Source organism: Staurois parvus, unplaced genomic scaffold, assembly GCF_062004578.1.
Source record: "Staurois parvus isolate SC_StPar_1 unplaced genomic scaffold, SC_StPar_1.0 ptg000751l, whole genome shotgun sequence".
NCBI classification, from domain to species: Eukaryota; Metazoa; Chordata; class Amphibia; order Anura; family Ranidae; genus Staurois; species Staurois parvus.
Window position 1 is genome coordinate 3007566 of NW_028318547.1, and position 17067 is coordinate 3024632.

General features: G+C 41.4%; 1 protein-coding gene across 1 annotated transcript in view; it reads right to left on the reverse strand.

Moving 5' to 3' along the window:
* The window catches only part of VPS18 (VPS18 core subunit of CORVET and HOPS complexes), an 86182-nt gene that overhangs the window by 42908 nt on the left and 26207 nt on the right, over positions 1-17067 (reverse strand). The window lies entirely within an intron of this gene.

Genomic DNA, 17067 nt, shown 5'->3' on the forward strand with positions numbered 1-17067 from the left:
CCAGGATCTTTGTCAAAAGAAAACAGTACAATTCCATTAACATTGTAATTAGTTAAAATTGTAAGATAGACAGAGGTCACCTTAACCACTAGGGGAACGCCCACAGTACATATACTGCTACAAGGCGGCTCCTGTGCGCAGGATCACGTATATAAACGTGATCCTGCATTTCACGGTAGGGAGCGCACGCAAGGCGCGTGACCGCCCTACCCGCGGCACCGATTGCGGCCGCAGATGTCAATCACTAGGTCCTGGCTGGTTATTACTCGCCGGAGCCCAGCGATTGCCGGAAAACACTGACGGGGAGGAAGGCTGCATGGTTTTCAATGGAGCTCTCCTCCCTGTCAGTTTTCAGCACACTGTTCCGGATTGCTGGGCACAGCTTTCCGGAACAGTGTGTAACAGTGAAGAACACACCCCCAGCCCCCTAGTAAAACACTCCCCTCGCACAGGTAACACTTTGATTGCCTCCAAATGTTAACACCTTCCTCTCCAGTGCCATTAGCACAGTGTCAGCGGGTTTTTTTTTTTTTTGCACGGATCACTGTATTGGTGTCACTGGGGATGTCAGTGTCCCCAAGTCAGTCCCCCCCCCCCAAAATTAAAAATTTGAAAAACCAAAAATAGTTATTTAGTATCAGAATTTCCACCGCAGTTCCGCCATAGGTCGCTGATCGCCGTCATAAGTCGCTGATCGCCACTATTATTAGTATTAAAAAAAATCCAGTATCTATACAGCCTTTTGTAAACACTATAACATTCACGTAAACCAATTAATTAACACGTATTCAGATTTTTTTTTTTTTTTTTTTTTTAGCAAAGACATGTCGCAGAATACATTTTGGCCTAACTTTATGTCGAAATTTGATTTTTAAATTTTTTTACTGGACATGTTTTATAACAAAAAAGTAGGAATACTGCTACAGGGCGGCACAGGTGCGCAAAATCACATATATATATATATATATACATATACACATATATATACATATATATATACACGTGATTTACGCTGCCGTGGTTTTCACGCCCCTCCAAGAAAGTGTCAGATTGCCCCTCAGTACACCAGTAATCACATTTAACCCCTTGATTGCCGGGAACACGCTCACTTACACAATAAACCTCCATTGCTAGTATAGTGTCTGAACTGATCAATATCTGATCAGATCAGCACTATAATAGCGTTCACATTAGTATAGTGTCCCCAAAAATGCAGTGTTAGTGGAATCAACCCTGGCACCTGCATTAAGCCCCTATGCTTACACCCCCCCCCCCATTTCACCCAGACAGATAGCTCAGACGATGGAGAAGAGGTCCCTGCTAAGATCAGGCATACCCGACCCCATTCCCAGGTTGCTGAGATGTTCCAAACGCACGATGACTCATATGCAGCAGAGTGCCAGTACTAGTGCTGCTCTACCTTTTGGTGAACTGGTGAGCACCAGCGGCCTAGTACATCCTGGTCTTTTACATATCAGCACTGCAGTATCACTTGGTGATGTGGCGAGTCCCATAAATGCAGTACAAGTAGTGCCCCGCAGCCACTAGGAATTCGCATACAGGCCCGTAGAGCCCCTAGTATCCTTCCAGATGTGCTTGCAAATCCGGATTGGCAGCCCACAAATTCTGCAGGACCCATACTTCCCCCATTTACTGCCCAACCCGGAATTCAGGTGGAAACAGCAATTATAACTACTCCCCTTGATTTTTTGGAGCGGTTTTTCACGGAAGATCTGTATGCATTGATTCTGGATCAAAGCAATTTATATGCACAACAGTTTATCGCCACCAACCCAAATTCAAACTTTGCCAAACCATTCGCATGGAAACCCATTACGGTTTCCATATTTACATTTTTTTGGGCCTAACCCTCAACATGGGCATTACTAGAAAAAAAAAAAAAAAAATGAATTGCAGATTTGTTGGTCCACAGACCCGATGCATCATATGCTGCCATGTTCTCTGCTGCCATGGCCAGGCATAGATATGAGAGTATAATGTGTTTTATGCATTTCAACAACACATTCTGTTGTCCTCGAGGTGACCCTGAATTTGACTGACTCCACAAAATTCAGCCCCTCGTAAATCACCTTAACCAAAAACTTGCAATGTCTATACTCTCCAGCAAAACATCTCCGTTGACGAGTCCTTCATTAATTTTTCTGGCCGCCTTGCATTTAAACAATTCCTCCCCAGCAAGTGTGCCAGATATGGGGTCAACATGTTTAAAACCTGTGAGAGTGCAACAGTTTTGGATTTACGAGGGAAAAGATAGTCACGTGCAGCCCCCAAGATACCCAGACTACATGGGGAGCAGTGGCAAGATAGTTTGGGACTTGGTGTCATCCTTTCCATATGGTGTACCACCTATACGTGAACAATTTTTATTCAAGCGTGCCACTATTTAGACATTTGTACAATCTTGGAATTGGCGCATGTGGCACCGTGCGACCTAATCGCCGAGGCTTCCCCCAACAGCTTGTAAATACCCCTCTTAGAAAGGGGGGGGGGGGAGCCTGCTTGAGAAATGAGGGATTGCTCACAGTAAAGTGGAAGGACAAACGGGATGTTTTTGTCCTGTCTTCCATTCAGGTAGACACGACCATCCAAATTACCATGGCAGCTGGTGTTGTTGAGGAGCACCTCTGTGTCCACGACTATAACCTTAACATGGGAGGGGTAGGCTTCAAAGATCAGATGATGAAGCCGTGCTTAGTTTCCCGAAAAGCCAGACACTGGTACAAAAAAAGTGTCTGTTGATTTATTTCAATTGGCTCTACAAAGCAACTGGGCGAAGTGGATCCTTCCAGAAGGTGCTGTGGCCCAAACCCCCAACAGAGATGCAGTTAGCCAGCTGCATGAGAGGCATTTTCCTAATGCCATTCCTGGTACCCCAACCCAAAGGACACCCCAAAAAAGATGTTGCATCTGTAGCAGACATGGAATTAGGCGTGACACCCACTTTTTTTGTCCCTCCTGTGCTGGCCAACCTGGTCTTTGCCTCAAGGACTGCTTGCGTAGCTACCACACACTAGTGGAGTATTAGTATATGGTACAGTACAGTTCAGGGCACATATTTACACAGGATCTCAAAAGATGTTAGGTAGTCAGGAAACTGGCCATCGCATTTTGAGAGACCCTACAATCTGTTTTAAAAAGTTCGTTTAAAAAAAAAAAAAAAAAAAGTACAAATCCCCCCCCCCCAAAAAATTAAAAATTTGAAAAACCAAAAATAGTTATTTTTTTGTTGTCGTCGTTGTTACTGTTCTACTTAATTTTACCATTTTATTGTTAACCATTGTGGTTTTCTTTACAGGAATGCCATTCAGCTGAGGCACCGACCTGTCTATTCTGACAACAGGAACTTGCTCTCAGAATATACACAAGTCAGTATGCGCAGCGCTGTTGGATGAGATTTTTCATTCGCAGTTAAAAAAAAAAAAAAAAGAACATATACATCGATGGATGGGGTGGCCAGTGGGTGGATGGCCCCTATGCTTCAGCATATACATTTTATAATATGCTGGTTATACCAGGATGATGATCAGGCATCATCCTGGTATCGTTTTTCTCAGCTGGCGATTGGCTTTCATGTAAAAGCAATCCTAGTGGCTAATTAGCTGCTGGATTACTTTTACAAGCTGCGGGAGAAGAGGTCCTGCCTTCCACGGCCTTCTCTGGCAGTCACGTGCCATCGGAGGAACCTGAGAATGCAGCCAGTGTTTCTGCCAGCTGACCATAGAGCTGATTGGAGACCGGAATGGTGCCAATCATCTCTATAGTCTAAGAAATCGGAAGCTACAAGCATTTCATCACTTCAATTTCGCAGCGTCATTTGTAAATTGGGAAAGCATCTGATCACACTGATCTTTGGGAGATTAGATAATGTAAGGGCAAAGGAGATATCTAGAGTATGATAGACTCCAGATTTCTCAAAAAAGAATATACGACAATGACCATTGAAGTTATAGGGGTGTTGTGGGCTTTTGGAATCATGTCAAAAATATGACTTTTATCAAGACATAATGTTATATAGCAAACAGCTCAGCAGAACCGGATGTTAAGAGTTAATTTTGTCTTGGTTAAACCTTCAAGAATTCTAGTTAAAGAACCGAAGAGAACAGGGAATTAAGACTTTTCCAAGACAATGGGATTGTTTAAACTGTCAACAAGGGCTATTTGTATATGGAAGTGAGAAGAATGCATCTACAGAAAGTCAAACACATAGGACTCTGACTTGTAAACATTTCAACAATAATGAGACGGGAACTCAACTGTTTGAAAGCTTAACCAAAACCTGTAGAGTGTGATGAACCAACAAACCTCTGAAACTATTACTATCTACTATTGTTCACCAAGGGTGAAAGCATTAACAATTGTTTACCATGAGTCCAATACAAGGGCTAGGCAAACAGAGATTTTTTTCCCTACACAGAGGAAATGTTGATGCTGAAACCAAGGGGTGAAATTCAGGATATTTAAGTTTAAAAGTTCACTGTATATCATTACAAAAATGTACTACAAAAACAGATTATAAATAAGATGTCATAGACTTTAAACACCACTAAATACTCAGCAATGGGAACTATATATCACTAACTTGAGTATTGAGATGATGGGAAGTAAGATGTATTATAAACTAGCATTAGTTACATGTCTTATCAGGAAACAAACAGGATGATACGTCAAGGAGGAATAACCGAATATACACCTATATTCCATGGTCCCTATTTAGAATATCATAGGTATGATCACTGCTATATCTGGAAAGTGCTGTATATTTTATTCCTGAAATTACCTGAAGATTCCACCCAAGATATGAGTCATATCAAATACTCACATTGTTCTGTGATACATGACCGCCACCTGGCGGGCAGGTGAGAAATAGCTTATGTACACACATTTCTCAACTAGCCAATCAGGAAGCCTGGTGGGAAGGTATCTTAGAACAATGGACTAGTGGATATAAAAAGCCCATGTGCTGTAACATAAAAAAAAAACCTCATGAAAAAGAAGAAACCTCATAAAGACCTCATGGAAAGACCTGACATCTGAAGAAGATCTCTGCTGAAATAACTACTCTTCCATCTTTTCAAACTTCCTAAAACTTTAAACCTCTAAACTTATAACTTCCTACATTCTCCCCTATTGAATCTATCACTTGCCTATATATCAGTCTAAAGGCGTTCCACTGCCAGCTAAATCCACGGGAGAGTTGCCTAGTCTGACGTCCGGGTGTGGTGAGATGTTTATTTGATTTTGTATTAATTACTTTCTCTGTTGTGTAGAATCATAAAATTACCTTAGTGTATTACAACAATATTGGGTAGTTAGATATATGTAGAAAGATACTGTGTTACTGTTAAAAATTGTTTATTGCCATATTAAAAATTTTTCCATATTTCATAATTTATTGAATATTAATAACCAGAGTATCACATATCAAGGGCTTACTTCTTGCAATCCTATGGCCACGGCATGCGAGAATATAACCTTTGAGATATTCGAAATTATTAATTATTAATAAATTTAATAAATATCATATCATTTAAAATTTGTGATTGATGTAATTAGTTAGAGACATTATTAGTGTGTCTTACATTGGTAGGATATATTTTTGATTGTGTGTACCAATATTCATTTATCACCAGTCTTTTGCGTTTTGTGTTAATATATATATAATTTTTGTACATAAATAAATTTTTATATTTATCTATTATAAGGCAAATTTTGTGTGTATGGTACGAAATCATATTGGCTAAAAGAATTCAAGGTATAATAATAAGTGGTGATCAAATTATCAAAGTGTCCAAATTATTGGTTTATTAAATATTTGCCGTATTTTAACGGCTGGAGGCACTGTAATATTTCATCTAAGGGAAAGGGACACGCCCTTTATAAATAATATATATCCTTACATAAACCACCACGACATAAATTTGGAGGCACTGCTGAGAACCATAGAAATCGTACCATAACACAAAACGCACTGGTGATTGTATATTTGTACACGTTATCAAACATATATTTTGTATCAAAATGGCATCCAGTAATCACGGATCCACCTCTTCCAATCATAACGAGGAAAATATGGCGGCCCAAGGTGTTGAGGAAGAAACTCTGAAGCCAGCCCGGAAAGCTGCCGGTGCTTGGCAGAATTATGTTGAATGTGGAGTAATAGATTATCTCCGCAAGAGATTAGGTCTGGGGGATAGCCATAATGAGTTTGTGGATGAAGAAAAAAAACAGGCTATGAGCACCTTTGAGGACCTGTTTAACCAAAAGGGCCAGGTTGTTGGGTTTTTAATGGCATTTGCTGGAGCAGAAAGTGATAGAGGCCGTGACAGACTTCTCCTAGAAGCTTGGCCCATGTTATGGTTCATGACCGCTGGAGCTGCCCAGCGGACCATGACTCTAAGGGAAGAGTTGTCAGAGGCCCGCCTCTTGTTAGAAAGCAAAAATCAGGACATTGAGTCTTTGAAAGGGAAGCTTGGTCATGCCGGTGTTCGTTTAGACGAATCCGAGAAACATTATGATAGATTGGTCGGAGACTTTCGAAGTGCTCAGGACCTATATGAAAGAAACTTTCAGGAATTAAAACAACTTCAAAAGAAGTATCAGGACTTGAAAGATGAGGTGGAGTACTTCAGATCAGAGAGGTTATCTCCTGTCAAAATTAAAGTTCACCCAGGGGATAAGCATGACCAGTCAGAACTTACCTTGATAAAATCTGAGCAGAAAACTCTGGAGGAGCAGATTATAAGGTTGACGGCCCAAATAAATTCTGGGGTCCAAAGACGGACCAACCCAGTCAAGCCAGAGGCTGATGAGCGGAGATACCCGCATCACAGCGAAGTATCTGATAGTGAGTCAGGGTCAGAATATAGGTCACCTCCTAAGCTTTCAAGATACACTCCAGAGCGCTCTGAAGAAAAATATGAGGTTTCATATAGGCAGGAAGGGAAATCCCAGGGGTCATTCAGGAGATATGACACCCCAAAGGTTATTAAGTTCCTGAAGGACACTGTTCCTATGTTTTCTAAGAAAGGGTCCCTTGAGATTACCGAACACATGAGAACATATGAACAGACGTTAGAGATTCTGGGCATTAGAGATGACCACACCAAAATAGAATTGCTGCCATGGGTGTTTGAGGAGAAATACCGGCAATTCTTTGAGACCTTGAGGGCCTATTCCAATCAGTCCTGGAGAGAGGTTAAACATAAGTGCCACATGGAATTTGGGCCTTATAAAACTGTAACCTCTGCCAAGGCTGCGGCCTACAATTTAAAGTGTGGTCCTCACCAAAGCCCTGCAGAATTTCTGGCTGTCCTCAGAAATGCCTATTTCCTGGCTGAAAAGGATCCCAATCCTAACCAGCCAGAATTCAAGACACTATTCTATGAAGCATTACCTGCTTACATAAAATTGGGACTTGCAAAGGATTACAGAAAGGGATGCTCTCTTGATTGGTTGGTGAGAGAGAGTGACTATTTATTCTCGATCCAACAGTCCAGTGAGGGCGGGATAAAAAGAGAACCTAAAAATAGCCCCAAGATAGTAGCAGCCACTACCGTCTCCCCTCCAAATCCAAATTTGCAGGCAGAGAAGAAATCATATGCGGAAGTAGTCCGTGGGGGTAAAACCAATGGTTCCCCTAGATTTGTACCTCAAGCCCAGCAAGTGAAGGAGGTCCAAAACTTTGCACCCCAAAACCAGTGGGTGAGAAAGGATAGACAAAAGCCAGGGAACTACGGTAGTGGAAGTGAGAAGAATAAAAAGTATGGTAAGGGCCAGTATAGTGATGAGAATCAAAGGAGGCAATGGTATCCTCAGAGGTTCTATTATCCTCGCCAAAACCAACATGGGAATTTTTATGGGAACCCCAATTTCAACAGGCCCCATAATTACAATAAGAATCCCAATTTTAATAAAAACTCAGACTTCCAAAGATTTCCTCCACGCCAAGAACACCCTCAAGCTCAAAGGGGGGATACAGTACCCCAGGCTCCCTTTCATAACAGGGAGACCCCAAAACCTCAGAGAGAACAATGGCGTCGGGACCAGAGCAGTAGTTCTGACTCTGAGTCTCATTACCAGTCTCGTCCAAAATACAAGCGCAAGTATAGGAAAAGGGAGAATCAACAGAATGACTCCTCTGAGCGTATTGGACAAATAGAGGCACAGGTCAGCAAAATGGCTGAACAAATGGACAGGCTTGTCACTCAATTTCCATCCAATCCTTTTTTAGGAGCAGCTCCTGTGACCAACCAAGGGTCACAGAATTAACAGGCAACCAAGCCTTAAACCAACAGGGGAGGACACTGAGTCAAATGACAGGAGATGTGTGCCCCGTCCCTGACACGCCTACTAATGGAGAAGCTAGTTCTCAGGCAAAGGGGGACCAGTTGTTGGTTATTAATGATTCTCCTGTTTTTCAGTGTCCACCTATTGCCCCTAATATAGTCGCGGCATCGGAAGTCGTCGGGATTGACAAGCCAGACGGAGCACCAACTTCTAGTTGTGCTTCTGTCTTGAGACAGTCCAAGAATCCCACCAGGGAGGATAAGGGTGATGTGTCCACCACATGCGGTGAGATAAGAGCCAGTCATATGTTATTGAAGGGCCCACAGATCTTCAACCACACTAATTTCATGTGTGAGCTGACTGAATCTGATGGAAGATATTATGCCACGGTGCAGGTGCAGGATGCCAGTGATCTTTCGATTGTCGGCTTAATAGACACTGGATCCCAAGCAACCATCATGTCACAGGAGCATTTTGACAAAGTGGCGAATGTCATGCCCACCAAGCCGAGACTTAAAAGTTTTGACAGCTCATTGATTGGTGTAGGTGGAGACCCGTTACAAGTCATGGGTACCGCCTGGCTTAAACTGAAACTGGGTAATAAGGAACTGAGACACCCCATCATCATTGCTAGCATATCACAGCACCACATGATAATTGGGATGGACTTCCTAAAAAGGCTGAACACCATAGTTGATTGTGTGAACCAAGTCCTGTGGTCACAGGTAAATACCCCAATTAAATATGGGAAACTTAAAACTCCCCATTCCCGACAACACTGCCACCTGGTGGAAGAAAGGCCTGGATCATTAGAAATCCATTTCAGGAACAGCCAACTTCCTGATGTAACGGTTATCAAACCTGATGACTGTAACCCTATCAGAAGAGATGAGGAACACATTTATAGAATTCCCCAAGATAAAATCAAAGATATTTCCCTCCAAGATGACATCCTTACGATATCTTTTCATCAGGAGGATAAACCAAGAAAAGGGGGAGATCACACCCAATTCTTGACAGGTATTGAAAGGGTTAACAGCGACTTGTTTATCCCCATCCGGATAAATGGTCTTAATAGGTCAAAATATGCCAAACTAGATTTGAGACAGGAACACAGCTTTGTAAGCCATGGGTTGATAAAACACCTGACCGAAATGGAAATGATCCGTTTCTCCACACCTCAGCGTCATTGGAATTCAGACTCCCTTGATGACTCTGATGATCACAATTCAATGGCTAGGTGTCTCTTAAACGTCACTGTAGGAAACAAAACAGCCGCCCATGTGTTCCTAGTCTTGGATAATCCCCAAACTAAAATTTATTTTGGCAACGATATATTACATCGCTTTGCAATGCAAGTCGACCTAATTAATGACTGTTTATGGAGTCGACTAAAGGGGGACCCCGAAAAATACCAAAATCTGGACTTAGCTTTAAAATCCCAGCAACAGATGCCTTATGCTGTTGAAGTCCAGGTAGCCCAAAAGATTACAATTCCTAAGGGCATAAATAATTTCATACTCCCCATCCAAGTTAAAAAGGGACATAGACTGAAGGGGTCAGATGCATTAGTATGCCTCTCCCATAAAATGCAGGGGGAGGGACTGAACATTACACACACGCCCCTAGTCAACACACATCAATCCCCGATGTACATTTACATACATAACCTGTCCAATCAGGACATCGTCTTACCCAAAGAGACCCTTATTGGTCTAGCGGTAGAGACTGAATATTACACCTTTGGGGTCACTAACCAGGTGATTGGACTCATCCCCGATGAATATCTGTCGGAGGAACAATTAATTGAACAAACATTCCATTCACTACCAGAGGGTATTTTCACCATAGAGTCCATTTATCCATTCGATTCTAAAGATGGCACCTGTCGAATCGAAGAGACATCAATTGTCTTTGATCACCCAATCAAAGAACAAGAGTACACCAAAGAACCTGGATGGCAGGAGAACACACACACACATCACATACCCAATGACCTCACCACAAAACTTGAAGAGGCATATGAGATAGGTCAGCCGGAAAGCTTTCCTGGATTCAAGGAGTTAATGGAAGAGATGGTGGCCCTCGCCGACGCGTGTGCCAGTGATCTCGACCGACAATTGCTCCGAGAGCTTCTCCTTGAATTCCAAGAGATCTTTGCCAAGGATTCTTACGATTGTGGGACTACTGACCTACACATCGCTAGGATCCAAACAGATCCAGATGCCCCACCAGTATTCGTAAGACAGTATAGGTTACCATTAGCTTCTTATGAATCTCTAGCTGAGATTATCAGGAAGTTACATGAAAGGGGTATAATTAGGCCCATCCACAGCTCCTACAACCACCCGATCCTGGGTATTTTAAAACCCAATGGACAATGGCGTTTATGCGCTGATCTCCGTCAGCTGAACAAACGTGTGTACATGTCAGGATGGCCGGTCCCATACATAGACCAGTGTCTCGCCCAGCTCCAAGGATCCCAGGTTTTCACAGCTTTGGATTGTGCACAGGGGTATTGGACCATAAAGGTGAGTGAGGAAGACCAATACAAACTGGCCTTCAGTTTTGGGAATCGACAATATTGTTGGGTACGAATGCCTTTCGGATTCATAAATTCCGGACATGAATTTGCTGTATTCATGCACAAGGCCATGCCAGACGCCTTCGAAAGGGGGACGTTGGCATATGTGGACGATATCCTGATCAAAAGTACAGATATGGCCAAACACATTACAGAACTTCGGCATGTCCTGGGCCAATTAAAAGCAGCAGGAGTTAAACTGTCCTTACAAAAAGCCCAGTGGTGTCGCACGAAGGTAAACTTCCTAGGCCATGAAGTTACTGCTGAAGGTTTGAACCCACAAAAGAAGAAAGTTGAGGCGGTTCTGAACTGTAAAGTCCCTACTAACCTTAAAGAATTGAGATCATTCCTAGGTATGGTAAACTACTCGCGTAAGTTTATTGACAATTACGCCGAGATAAGCAAGCCACTGCTTCACCTACTGAAGAAGGATGTCGAATGGTCGTGGGGTAAGAAACAGGAGGACGCCATGAAGGAATTAAAGGAACGTCTCACACAAGCCCCGTGTCTCGGATATCCCGAAGGGGGTAAAAATTTCTATCTAGAGACAGGGTTTACGCAGGTAAGTATGAGTTCTGTTCTTTACCAGAAACGTGATGATGTCAGTAAGGTGATTGCCTATGCCAGTAAAACTTTGTCCCCGGTTGAAGTAAAGTTCAGTGACTGTGAAAAAGCTCTATTGTCCACCGTGTGGGCATTACAGAATTTTCGCAGTTACATTCAGGGAGAGAGAATCATTGTTGAAACGGCACACCAGCCTTTACAGTATTTAAAGAGTGAACGTATCAAGGGAGGAAATGTGTCTAATAGCCGCATCACTGCTTGGACTTTGTCTTTGCAAGGGTGGCCTCTTGAAATTCGGTACAAACAGAACAAGGAAAGTCCAGTAGCCCAGGGCCTAGCCGAGCTCCATGATTGTTCCGCAACTACGCCTGCTATGGAGGCCCCGGACACTGACTTTCTGGAAGAACAACTGTTCTCTCCCTACAAGGTTTATGATGAAGAATACTGTAAACAGCTGCCGTGTGTATATGTGGATGGTTGTGCTTTTCATCACAAGGATGGGGAACAGCTCCAACTAGTGGCAGGTATTGGAATCGTTTGGACCCAAGGTGTCACCCCAATTTCTGTGGGATACAAACTTGGACCAAAAAGCAGTCAGGTTGCTGAACTTACTGCAATTCTTAGAGCAGTTGAGATGGCTATAGAGTTCAACATCACAGAGTGTGCCATCATAACCGATTCCAATTATGTCAGGAATAGTTTTGTGGAGTATTTTCCTAGGTGGAAGCGAAACAACATGAACAAGAGTAATCACAAACCCGTGAAACATGGTAAGCTCTTTTGTCACATCGATGAACTGGTAAGGTCCAATGATCTCACCCTGCACTTCAAGAAGACCAAAGGCCACTCCAAGGTTCTAGGTGCCGAGAAAGAAGAGAACGATCTGGCCGATTCTCTAGCCAAGGAAGGGGCAATCACCGGTGAACTGTTAGACATTGACCAATTTTTAGGTACCGTACAGATTGAAGCTGTCACCAGGCAACAGGCCAGAACAGCTGGTGATCCAAATGCATTACAGTGGAGTCACGAGTCTCCTAGTGAGGATTTAATTACTGCCCAAAAAGAAGACCCAATAATTGGCTTGTTTTATAGTCATATAGAAGACCCCAACCAAAATCCCATAAATAAGGAAGTATGTAGTGGGAAGGAGGATTTACGTATCTTAATGAAATCCAAATCCCAATTCTCTTTATACCAGGGATTGTTGATACGAACCTCAAAGGGTGGCGTACAACAATGGGTCGTCCCACTTAAATTTAGAGGTTTGATGCTACAGCATGCCCATGATGCTCCCACTTCCGGTCATCGTGGAGAGAAGATCACGTATGAGATCCTGCGGGATTATGCCTACTGGCCTCATATGTTACGTGATGTGAAGGAATACTGCCAAGGTTGCCTAATATGTCCCCAATTTCAACCTACCAAGCCAACTCACAGAGCACCTCTCCAGAAGAGGGGGATATGTATGCCTTGGTCAGACCTTCAGATGGATTTTATTGGGCCAGTAACAAAATCTTCACGAGGAAATCGGTATATGTTAACAGTTACATGTTTATTCACCAAGTATGTCGAATGTATACCAGCACCAAATAATAGCTCCGAGACATGTGCTGCATTGCTAATAAATCATGTATTTTCTCGTTTTGGTTTACCTCAGAGGATAGAGTCTGATAGAGGATCGCACTTCACTAGCGAAGTGATGGCCAAATTGTGGAAAATTTTGGGGGTTAAAAGGAAATTGCATATCGCCTATCGGCCAGCCTCTAGTGGTGGTGTAGAACGATACAATCAGACCATCGTTAATGTCCTTAAGAAATTTGTTAAGGAAACAGGCAAAGATTGGGATGTCAAGCTCCCGCTGGTCCTGATGGCGTTGAGGGCTACTCCGAATACAGTTACAAAAATGTCATCTTTTGAACTGATGACAGGTAGACGGATGGTACTGCCCCAGCACTTATTGTATCGCACTACAGATCAAAATTTGATCAATGCTACCACCACACACCAGTACATAGAGGATTTACGTAAACATCTGCAATATGCTTTTGCCTTTGCCCAGCGAAATTTGGAAAGAGCTGCAACTAGTGCTAAGACATACTATGATCTCAAAACCTCCAAGAAGGAATATGAGATTGGTGACAAGGTCTATCTATACAACTTTGCAAGAGACCAGATCAAGGAACGGAAATTCCTTCCATCTTGGAAAGGTCCGTTCTCTATCATTGATAAAATCTCTCCGGTCGCATATAAATTGCAGGTGACACGGTATGGTGAAATCAGTGATAGATGGGTGCACATCAATCAATTACGTGCTTGCCATCCGAAGTCTCAATTGCAGTTGTTGGAAGACTAAACCCACCAATTCCTATCTGGAGATATTGAGATCATTCTTAAACTTCCTTTAAATGTATAATTCATATTTTGCCTTACAGGATCCGGTAATATAATTTTATGTATATCCATTACTCAAACTGTTCATTTTTAATAATTTAGAAAGGAAGGCCCAGACTATGACCAGACCGGCGATCGGAGGTGTCAATGACCAGACCCTAGAAGGAAGCTATAATGTCCTGTGGGAAAGACCAGATGCCAGAGATCGATCCGGAGACGATAACCTGATGTCCCAGGCCACCAAGGGCCAGTCCAGAGGAAAAAACCCGCCTAGGAGACCGTCTAAGAGACCTGTCGTGCGGAGGACCCATGGACCCCAAGGTGGATGTGCCAGGCCAGGCCGGCCTCATCACAAGACCAGGATCGTCATCGGAAGTGTCCATCTAAAGACGCCGAGTCAAGTTGAGGAACAACCAGCATGACCGCTGCCATTTTATTATCGGAAATTTTTTTTTATTATTTCATTCCCTTCACCGGAGAAGACGAACAATCACCCTAGCCAAAAGCCTCACTCATGTTTTTCGATACAGACACCCCTATACACGTGCCTGTACCCCAAAAACAAAGGGGGATTTTGTTGTGGGCTTTTGGAATCATGTCAAAAATATGACTTTTATCAAGACATAATGTTATATAGCAAACAGCTCAGCAGAACCGGATGTTAAGAGTTAATTTTGTCTTGGTTAAACCTTCAAGAATTCTAGTTAAAGAACCGAAGAGAACAGGGAATTAAGACTTTTCCAAGACAATGGGATTGTTTAAACTGTCAACAAGGGCTATTTGTATATGGAAGTGAGAAGAATGCATCTACAGAAAGTCAAACACATAGGACTCTGACTTGTAAACATTTCAACAATAATGAGACGGGAACTCAACTGTTTGAAAGCTTAACCAAAACCTGTAGAGTGTGATGAACCAACAAACCTCTGAAACTATTACTATCTACTATTGTTCACCAAGGGTGAAAGCATTAACAATTGTTTACCATGAGTCCAATACAAGGGCTAGGCAAACAGAGATTTTTTTCCCTACACAGAGGAAATGTTGATGCTGAAACCAAGGGGTGAAATTCAGGACATTTAAGTTTAAAAGTTCACTGTATATCATTACAAAAATGTACTACAAAAACAGATTATAAATAAGATGTCATAGACTTTAAACACCACTAAATACTCAGCAATGGGAACTATATATCACTAACTTGAGTATTGAGATGATGGGAAGTAAGATGTATTATAAACTAGCATTAGTTACATGTCTTATCAGGAAACAAACAGGATGATACGTCAAGGAGGAATAACCGAATATACACCTATATTCCATGGTCCCTATTTAGAATATCATAGGTATGATCACTGCTATATCTGGAAAGTGCTGTATATTTTATTCCTGAAATTACCTGAAGATTCCACCCAAGATATGAGTCATATCAAATACTCACATTGTTCTGTGATACATGACCGCCACCTGGCGGGCAGGTGAGAAATAGCTTATGTACACACATTTCTCAACTAGCCAATCAGGAAGCCTGGTGGGAAGGTATCTTAGAACAATGGACTAGTGGATATAAAAAGCCCATGTGCTGTAACATAAAAAAAAAACCTCATGAAAAAGAAGAAACCTCATAAAGACCTCATGGAAAGACCTGACATCTGAAGAAGATCTCTGCTGAAATAACTACTCTTCCATCTTTTCAAACTTCCTAAAACTTTAAACCTCTAAACTTATAACTTCCTACATTCTCCCCTATTGAATCTATCACTTGCCTATATATCAGTCTAAAGGCGTTCCACTGCCAGCTAAATCCACGGGAGAGTTGCCTAGTCTGACGTCCGGGTGTGGTGAGATGTTTATTTGATTTTGTATTAATTACTTTCTCTGTTGTGTAGAATCATAAAATTACCTTAGTGTATTACAACAATATTGGGTAGTTAGATATATGTAGAAAGATACTGTGTTACTGTTAAAAATTGTTTATTGCCATATTAAAAATTTTTCCATATTTCATAATTTATTGAATATTAATAACCAGAGTATCACATATCAAGGGCTTACTTCTTGCAATCCTATGGCCACGGCATGCGAGAATATAACCTTTGAGATATTCGAAATTATTAATTATTAATAAATTTAATAAATATCATATCATTTAAAATTTGTGATTGATGTAATTAGTTAGAGACATTATTAGTGTGTCTTACATTGGTAGGATATATTTTTGATTGTGTGTACCAATATTCATTTATCACCAGTCTTTTGCGTTTTGTGTTAATATATATATAATTTTTGTACATAAATAAATTTTTATATTTATCTATTATAAGGCAAATTTTGTGTGTATGGTACGAAATCATATTGGCTAAAAGAATTCAAGGTATAATAATAAGTGGTGATCAAATTATCAAAGTGTCCAAATTATTGGTTTATTAAATATTTGCCGTATTTTAACGGCTGGAGGCACTGTAATATTTCATCTAAGGGAAAGGGACACGCCCTTTATAAATAATATATATCCTTACATAAACCACCACGACAGGGGAATACTTGCATTCTCTGTGATAGTATTAAAAGTGATTAAAAAAAAATATAATATATGAAAATGGACAGTGTAAAAATAATTAAAAAAATAAAAATAAAAAAGCACCCTCCCCCCTTACACACACACACACACACACACACTTGCATGCGTGAGCATTGACCCCATGCCAGTATGTTAACAGCGGTTGCACCATGCATGCGAGGTATCGCTGTGAACGTCAGATCAAGGGCAGTAATTCTAGCACTAGACCTCCTCTGTAAATCTAAAATGGTACCTTGTAAAGGCTTTTAAAGCCTTGCCTATGGATATTAAAAATATATGCAGTTTGCACGGGGCATGCGCAGTTTTAAAGCATGTTATGTTTGGTATCGGTTTACTTGGCATACCATCATCTTTTATATTTTACCAAATAATTGTCCAATATATAGTGTTTTTGTGCATTAAAAGTAAAAAAAAAAAAAAGTGTATTTTTTTCAAAAAATGTTGCGTTTGAAAAAAAAAAAAGAAAAAAAAAAAAATCGCTGCGTGAGTACTATGCACCCACCATTTTATTCACTAGGGTGTCTGCTTTAACGAAAATATATAATGTTTGGGGGTTCAAAGTAATTTCCTATCAAAAAATACTGTTTCTTTTTCATATGAACATAAAGTGTCAGAAAAGGCTTGATCTTCAGGTGGTTAG